The following is an 8951-nucleotide window of genomic DNA, read 5'->3' on the forward strand; positions in this document are numbered from 1 at the left end:
GTGTCCTTGTTTGGTGAAGGTGGTTTTAAGTGACCATAAGAACGGCCATACTGCGTCAGACCAAAGTCCATTTAGCTCAGTATTCTGTCTTCTGACAGAGGCCAATGCCAGGTGCTTCAGAAGGAATGAATAAAAAAGGTAATCATCAAGTGATCCATCCCCTGTCACCCATTCCCAACTTCTGGCAAAGAGAGGCTAGGGACACCATCCCTGCCCATCCTGGCTAATAGCCATTGATGGACCTATCTTCCATCAATTTACCTAGGTCTTTTTTGACCACTGTTATAGTTTTGGCCTTCACAATATCGACAAGAAGTGTGTTAAGCCAGGGATAGTCAATGGCCGGACCATGGGCCAAATCCGGAATGCGAGATGCTTTTGAATGGACGCCACAATGTTTTTTATTTATTTATTATCATTATGGGTTTTTTAACATTTTTTTCTTGGAGTCTGAACCTTGACTATACCTTGACCAAGAAATTTGGACCTTGACAAAAATAGGCTATCCCTTCATTAAGGTATATATCACTTACTTTCTCCTCAGAGCACAATCTGTGGTATCTGAGTGCCTGGCTGTCAATAACATATTTCTTGGTATGGTTGGGGTGGTTACTAGATCTATGAAGGTAGGTGTGGTGATCCATGGGTTTCTTGTATATGGTTGTCTGAAGGGTTCCATTGCTGAAGCTGATTGTGGTGTCCAGAAGTTGATGCTAGTGTGGGAAAGCTCCAGAGAGAGTTTAATGGATGGGTGGTGGTTGTTGAAGTTGTTGTGGAAGTCTGAGGGAGTTTAAGCTGTCTTCCCATAGGATGAAAATTTCTCAGGTATATCACTGGTTTCATGATGCACTTCTCCAGAAATTCTTCTTCAGGATGACCCATAAAGAGGTTATCATATTGGGGAGCCATCCTAGTACCCCTGGCTGTTCTCATGCTTTGGACAAAATGTTTATTGTTGAAGGTAAATCTATGACAAGCGAGGATGAACTGGATGAGTTTGGCTATGTGTTTGGGATGGATAATTGATGGTTGTCCATTGTCTTTTAAATATTTGGGGCAGGCAGCTATCCTGTCATTGTGAGGGATATTGGTGAATAGGAAAGTGACATCCATGGTGGCAAGGATGGTATTCTGAGGAAGGTTGTTAATACTGTGGAGTAGAGTAGGGCTCAAATGTACTTGAGCCATCCAGCTACTATGAGAGTGGACTGTCTGGAAAGACTCTTGCCTAGGCTCACAGCACATGCACGTTTCAATCTCTTTGGCTCATGAGTGTTTGCATGCAGTGTTCTAGAAAGCCAAAGGTTTCCTTTAATAGATGTTTTCAGTATTGCTTCCTCAAATGGGCAGTGAGTGCCACACACTGGCTGAAATAAATGCTGAGTGACTGAGATCAAGTAGGGGATGTTGAGCTCTGTGGTGCACAATCCCCTCCATTATAAGATGGCTGATTTTGCAAAATGCTGTGTTTTTGACGAGCTGTGTCTAGGGAACTCCTTGCTCAAATGACCCCAAAATTTGGGTCACTAACCCTATCCTGTTCCCCCATGAGACAACAAATTTCAAGACAGTCCAAGTAAGCATACAGATCTTACAGCACTAAGAAGAAATAACATTTAAGTAGAAAGGGCTTCTCAACCTAAACTAAAGCAGAGCTGGTGCTTCATTACAGAATCATAGGACTGGAAGGGACCTCGAGAGGTCATCAAGCCCAGTCCCCTGCACTCATGGCAGGACCAAGCACCATCTAGAGCACCCCAGACAGGTGTTTGTCTAACCTGCTCTTAAAAATCTCCAATGATGGAGATTCCACAACCTCCCTAGGCAATTTATTCCAGTGCTTAACCACCTGACAGTTCGGACATTAGGAAAAATTTCCTATCTAAACTTCCCTTGCTGCACATTTTCTGTTATTGCTTTTTTGTCTTCATTGAGTAATGGGCCTACTCTGTCCTTTGTCTTCCTCTTGCTTCTAATGTATTTGTAGAATGTTTTCTTGTTACCCTTTATGTCTCTAGCTTGTTTGATTTCCTTTTGTGCCTTGGCCTTTCTAATTTTGCCCCTACATACTTGTGTTGTTTGTTTGTATTCATCCTTTGTAATCTGACCTAGTTTCCACTTTTTGTAGGATTCTTTTTTTTATTTTTAGATCGTGGAAGATCTCCTGGTTAAGCCAGGGTGGTCTTTTGCCATTCTTCCTATCTTTCCTGTGCAGTGGAATAGTTTGCTCTTGTGACCTTAATAATGTCTCTGTAACACATAATAAATGGATTAATCGTTTCTCAGGTCCAAATAACCTAACACTGCACTGGAGACATTACCGTACCAGGACTTGTCTGGAGGTGTCTTAGCATTAGCTCCCTATGTTGCAGTGTGGGTAAATTTGCTTTGTAAGCAATGACAGTACTCACAGCTCCCCAAAAGGACAGAGGAAGTAGCGTAAGTGAAGGGACTGATTTAGTCGCTTGGAGGTAAGCAAAGCCACAGTGCTGTTAGCTACACCTGTAAAAGACATGTCCCAGCAAAGAGATGGAGGAAGATATGAAGAAAATCAAAAATAAGTCTTCCCAGAAGGCGTAATCTGCAGTGACTGCTGAAAGGGAAATAAAGGGTCAAATCCTCCGGATGAGCCATTGATGCCCAGCACAGCTCAGGGTGAGGGGTGAAGGCTACCATCACAGCCACCTGATCCTCAGACTGCCAGGCACCAGTCTGATCCTGAGCAGCAGCTTAGAGCAGCCAAGGGATCATTCCAGCTTCTGGGATCACCACAGAGACAAGGTCCTGAGTCTATGACCCCTACTCCAGTAGATGTGAGCTGCGATGTCATAGATCTGGTTATACAGGAAGATTTTCTAGGAAATTCTCAGTTGGCCACTTAAGCCATTTTAAAGTGGACTTTGCACTGCACTGAGGATAAGGATTGGGATCAGAAAATGCAAACCAACCTCACATTAGCGGAGTTCAAAGTGGGCCAGAACTATGTTTTATTTGTATGGAAGTAATCCCATTGGCTTCATTTTTGTTATATCAATATAAGTAAGAGACGAATTGAACCCGGGATGTATAAGTCATCTGTTACTTACTGGGTACTGCTTTTCTTTAAATTACAAACATCAGGCTGTCTATGGAATGAGTAAACTGTATATAAAGTCACCATTTTCTACTCTGAAATTTTGGTTTGTTTTAACTTCCTTCTGCAGAAAGAAGTAAAGCATTTCAAGATGTTCTGTCCAGATTAAACCTGGAGAAGCACAGAAGCATCAAGATCAGGCTGAGGGATGTCCTGGAGATCTGCCCAGAAAGCATCAAGAACAAGATTCCAGAGGCATTAGGTGATTTACCTTGGCATTTCCTGAGGAAGGTCATGGCTCTGAATGGGACGGCCAGAAATACAAGCCTTGGGCACAAGGCTCCTGCAGAAGAAATGGGTGATTATGAGGAGAAGCTGCATATTGATGGCACTTTCTGTTTTAGTGACACTGAGATGAAAATTTCTCTGCAACCTCTTGATGTTCTCTGTGCTGTTCTGCTTTGCTCACAGTTTTCTACAGCAGGAGATCCTCTCCAAAATGCCCATTTGCCAGTTTGCCTTTCCTCTGCTGCTACTCACCCTTGACACCCCCAAGTGCACCCTACTACTGTGGGCCATGAGGGACATTGTGCGGAAGTGGAGGCCGCACTCCCTGGCAGAGAGCAGAGGGTTCAGAGAGGAGAGCTTGATGCTCACGTCAATGCCAACCATTTCTTTTGTGTGGATGGGGAGCTACAGCTTCTCCAAGTCCCAACTCCTCAATGAGGTTCTCAGCCCCTCCCAGCAGCACCACGATTTCTTTATCAGTGCGGGACATGGAGTCTGGGAACTTCCTTCGGAAAATCGCAGATGGGCTGGTTGAGATTTCTTGGTATTTCCCTGGGGGGACGGAAAATTCTGATCTTTTCTCAGAACCCATTGCAGTTACAAATCTGCGTGGAGACATTGAGTCCCACTGGCTACAGTTTAGCTTTTTAACAGAGGTCTCCTCCACAGTGTTCATAGTTACCGAGAGCATCGGTGAAAGAGAATAGGCACTGATATCATCTCGGAAAGAATCCAGCTCTAAATATTACTTCATCCTCAACTGCAAGAATAAGAAACCCAAAGAAACTCTGGGATTCCTTAATAAGCTGTCCTCAGTGTTGAAGCTGAGCAAATCACAGCTACTGGTGAAAGATCGTACCATGAATAATGCAGGATTTGTGAAAAAGGTGCAGTCCACCATAGGAACCATAGTGAATTCATCTCCGAAGACAGTGAGTTTGGAAGCCATGGCTGTGACGGCACCTGACCGAGGAATCCTGGTGGATGAGGTCTGTCAGGCATGTCAATGTGCGAGCAAATATACTGAAAAAATCACTGCAGAAATAAGAGATGGGGCAAAATACAAAAGGGAAATGCTGAGCCTGCAAGGAGACCTATGGAAAAACTTGGCTAAAGTGGAGAAAAAGATGTGCCAAATGAAAAGGCAAGGGCTCATGGCCACTGAAAACTATAAATCTGAGCTGAAACAGAAATGGTTAGAGATACACGGACAGCAGAATCAGTGTGACCGTACTAATGGTTTGACTAAGTTTATCAATGGAATAGTACAGCTGAAGCCAGTGGAGAAACATTACTTTCTGAAATGGATGAAATTTAGCCTGGATAATATTGCGAGGGCGAATCTTTCTATAATGCGGGTGGACTATAAAGAGAAATGTGAAACTCCAGGAGTGGACCAAAAACAGCTGGAGGAATTAGATAAATTAATATCTGATAGTTCCTTGGGGGTGGAGCATTTCATGCGTGAGTTGGGGCAGTTCTATGAAGCTGAATGCTCAATGGTTAAAGAAGGGAAAATGGAAGAAAGCCAAAGACATTTCACCCATCTCCCATGCATAGCAGCTGACCTGATGCTGGAAGGGTTTCCTGTGGAGCTGATCGATGGAGATGCTTCCAACATCCCCATGAACTGGGTAGTAGAGGTTCTAACTCATCTCCATATCAGACTAGGGGATAGATCCAGAATGGTAGTTATAACAGTGCTGGGAGTGCAGAGCACTGGGAAATCCATCCTTCTCAACACCATGTTCGGCCTGCAGTTTGCAGTGAGTAGCGGTCGAAGTGCGCGAGGAGCCTTCACGACGCTCATTAAAGTTACAGAAGCTGTTCAGGAGCTGCTTGGCTGTGATTTCATCCTGATGATAGACACTGAAGGTCTGAAGGCCCCTGAACTAACAGCACTGGAAGACAGTTATCAATATGACAATGAGCTGGCCACCCTGGTGATTGGACTGAGTGACGTCACCATCGTTAACATGGCCATGGAGAATGCCACAGAAATGAAGGATGTTCTGCAAATTGTGGTCCATGCATTTCTCAGAACAGAGAACAGCCAAACTGCCAGTTTGTGCACCAGAACGTCAGTGATGTGTCTGCTCATGTTCAAAATATGAGGGACAGGAAACACCTCCTGGAGCAGCTGAATGAAATGACCAAAGCTGCAGCAAGGATGGAAAAGCAAAGCAGGGAAATGACATTTTCTGATATTATGGAGTATGACCCAGAAAAACACAATTGGTACATGCCTGGCTTGTGGCATGGAGTCCCTCCCATGGCTCCCGTAAACACTGGATACAGTGAGAGTGTGTGTCAGCTAAAGAAATACCTGTTTGAATTCATAGAGAACCGTTCACGGAAAAGAGCTGGAAAGGATATTCCTGATTTTATTGTATGGTTGAAGAGCCTGTGGAAGTCAGTGAAACATGAGAACTTCATCTTTAGCTTTAGAAACAGCCTTGTAGCTGAAGCCTATAACCTGCTGTCTGTGAAGTATTCTGAATGGGAATGGGGTTTTCGCAAGGAGATGTATCTCTGGATATCTGAAAAAGAAACTTTTATCCAGAATCAGCTGCCAGAGACACTAGAGGGTGATCTCTTTCACAGCTTAAAAATGGAAGCACAAGGGAAACTGCAGCAGGGAGAGCAGAAGCTCTTGAATAACATAGAACAGTATTTTAAAGGTGAAGCTCCAAATTTGAACCTGATAGAAAAGTACAGAGAAGATTTCAAAAGGAGCACGAATAGCCTCAAAAGAGAACTTGAAAACCAGTAACTGTGAGGAAGCAATTCGAATACGAAGAGGACAGCACAAGATAGACACTATCCAGTCTGGGTACAAGCAGAAAATTGAAGGGGAAGTTGCCAGACTCTTGGCTGAATGCCGAAACAGAGAAGATAAACTCGACCATGAGAAACTGAAAAAAGAATTTGAAACGATGTGGCGAGAAACCTTGTCAGAGTTAACGCTCTGTACTTTACAGAAATGTCAAGTTGTTCAAGATATGGATCTCCACCTGAGAAAGGATCTGAAGCACAGAGGGGGTGCTGTCAGACAGATACTGCAACATGCAAAAAGCCTGCTGCATTATAGAATGAAGTCTTTCACAATGAAGAAGGAGTACTTAAACCTAAAATGGACCAGAGCAGTTGTAGAATACTTCTCACAGGAATGTTACTGTAAAACTGAAGAGCTTGCTCTATCTTTAATGACTGAATGCAAGAAATACATTGAAGAAAAAGTTAAATCCAAAACAGACTATGACGAAACCTATTGTGGAGAACTGCTGCATATGGTTAATGAGAGGTTAAAAGAGGAGGAGATTGAGAAACTTCACACTACTCCTTTGTTTGAAGTTCACCTGAAGCGTCACTTTTTGGGGGAAGCGGCTTGGGCATGTCAGAAGATGCATGAAGATTTTATAAAAGACAACGATCCTCAGCAACGTCTGAAGAAGCTGAAACCTCATTATTTCTCCATATTTACTGATCTCTATTTGGAAAAGAATGAAAGCCAAACGAGGGTGAGGAATTTCTGTGATCAGTGTCTCAAACCTGCCCTGGTGGGTTATGTCAACAAAAGGCTCAGACTAGAAATAGTTGACAATTTTCTCAGCAGTGAACAGGCCCTTGAATACGCCAGCCGAAGCTTCTTTCAGTTCTTTTTGCTAAAGAAGCTGCTGGAAGAGATGAACTTTGACAACTATGTGAAATACATAAGTAACTATGAAGAGTTTGTCAAATCCTGAATACAGAGATGTCTGATAGACCACTATGGAGGGAAGGCAAGTTTGAGCGATTTGGAGAAGGGGATTCTATCCAGAACAATAAATAAAATCAAGGGAGTTCTGAAAAACTCCATAAATAAAAACAATAACACAGTTTCTGCCTTTTTAGATAGCTTTTGCAAAGAGCTGCAGAAGGACCTGGTCATTTCCAGCACTAGCTTAGTTGGAGTACAGTTTAAAAACACAGCAAAAATTGAGCAGCTTTCTGGTAACCTTGAAATCTTCCTTCTGGAGCTGGAACAACAAATCTTAACCCAGTTTAATCATTTGGAACTTGAGACCAAACTCTCCAGCCTGTCAGTGAAACCCCAGGATGAGATCTTCAAGCCAGTGTTTGGCTGTGGGAAGCAGTGTCCGTTCTGTGAAGCCCCCTATGAAGCAGGAGGCACTGGCCATAAAGAGCATTTTGTATAAGTCCATCGACCCAAAGGGTTAGGGAACTTCAGGGATTGTGATTCACAAAAGCTTGAGCATTCCATATGCTCTTCTGATGTGGTTTCCAATCGTGAATTCTGAACTGCAGCCGCAGATGGGAAATTTCATCCCAACAAAGATTACCGCCATTACTACCCAGACTGGCACATTCAGCCTGGTCCCAATATTGATGCTTCTGATTTCCGGAACTTTGTTTTCAAATCATTCAATGACCAGTTAGCTAGAACGTATGGTGCTAAAGCAGCAGAACTTCCAGGAGACTAGAAAAATATAACTAAAGAGCAGGTGCTGAAGAGCCGAAAGGAAGCGTTTTACATGAAATAATAGACATGCCAAGAGTCTCTTTAAATAGGATACACTTCAACAAAACAAAACCCTTAATTTTAAAAAATGGAATATGAACAAATCTGACAGCCTGTACTGTTTTTTAAAATTGAAAACTAAAAAAAAATCAATTGCAGGTCACATCTTCCAGTTAGTGCAAGGCTGCTGCACAGGGGCAGCCATACCAAAGCAAACTGATAGTCCATGTATCCCTGTGTCCTTGCTGAACCAGAATAACAGCCCATCTAGCCTGGTAACCCCACCTCTCTGCAGTACTGGATCAAACCAGTGATCCATCCTGTCTCTGACAGTGGCCATTACAAGATGTCTCAGTGGGAGGTGCAAGAAACCATCTAATGGAAATTGTATAGAAACATGTTTAGAGGAGAAGCTTCTTCCTAACATAACTATGTAAACCGAGTCCGAATCAGTTCTCCCATGACAGCTAGCTGGGAGCGGGAGAGACTTTAGGAGCAAATTGTATTTACATGAACTCACCTACTCTGCCTAGATATCCATCAGATATAGAGGTGTTGCTCAAAGTGATCAATATTGGCTTGTGTTGGGTTACAAATCACTTTAGTACTGAATGAAGGGGTAGTGAAATGTTGTTGTCAGTGTTGTTGCATTTATTGTATGAGTAAAGGGGAGCAGAACTGTGCTTAACCTGTCTCAAATGAAGGGTCACCCTCAGCTGAAAGGACTCATTAAGCCAGGTGCTGGAATGCCTGACTCCTGTGAAAGTAAGAGGGGTGAGGAGAGGTATCTCTGCCAGGAGGAGTGAACTCTCCCTAAGGGTCCCTGGTCTGGTTTAACCTGTTCCTCCCCACTGTTCAGAAGATAGGGCCTTTTGTTATTTTAAGTGCTCAAAAGAGCTGACAATTACTTGTGGCAGGACAGCATTTCTGCCCAGCCTAATAGCTGAAAGTCACTAAGGACTTGGCTACTCTTGTGAGTTAGAGTGCATTAAAGGAGCCCCGGGCACCCTAACTCACGACCCATCCACACTGGCAAGGCACGTAGAGCGCCTGGACTCTGCAGCGGGA

The 8951-nt window shown here is 43.4% G+C and overlaps 1 pseudogene; it reads left to right on the forward strand.

The window, feature by feature from the left end:
• Positions 1-945: 945 nt before the first annotated feature.
• On the forward strand, positions 946-7905 carry LOC144265956 (up-regulator of cell proliferation pseudogene; annotated as a pseudogene).
• The last annotated feature ends 1046 nt before the right edge of the window (positions 7906-8951 follow it).

This window comes from Eretmochelys imbricata, chromosome 6, assembly GCF_965152235.1.
Source record: "Eretmochelys imbricata isolate rEreImb1 chromosome 6, rEreImb1.hap1, whole genome shotgun sequence".
Taxonomy (NCBI): Eukaryota; Metazoa; Chordata; order Testudines; family Cheloniidae; genus Eretmochelys; species Eretmochelys imbricata.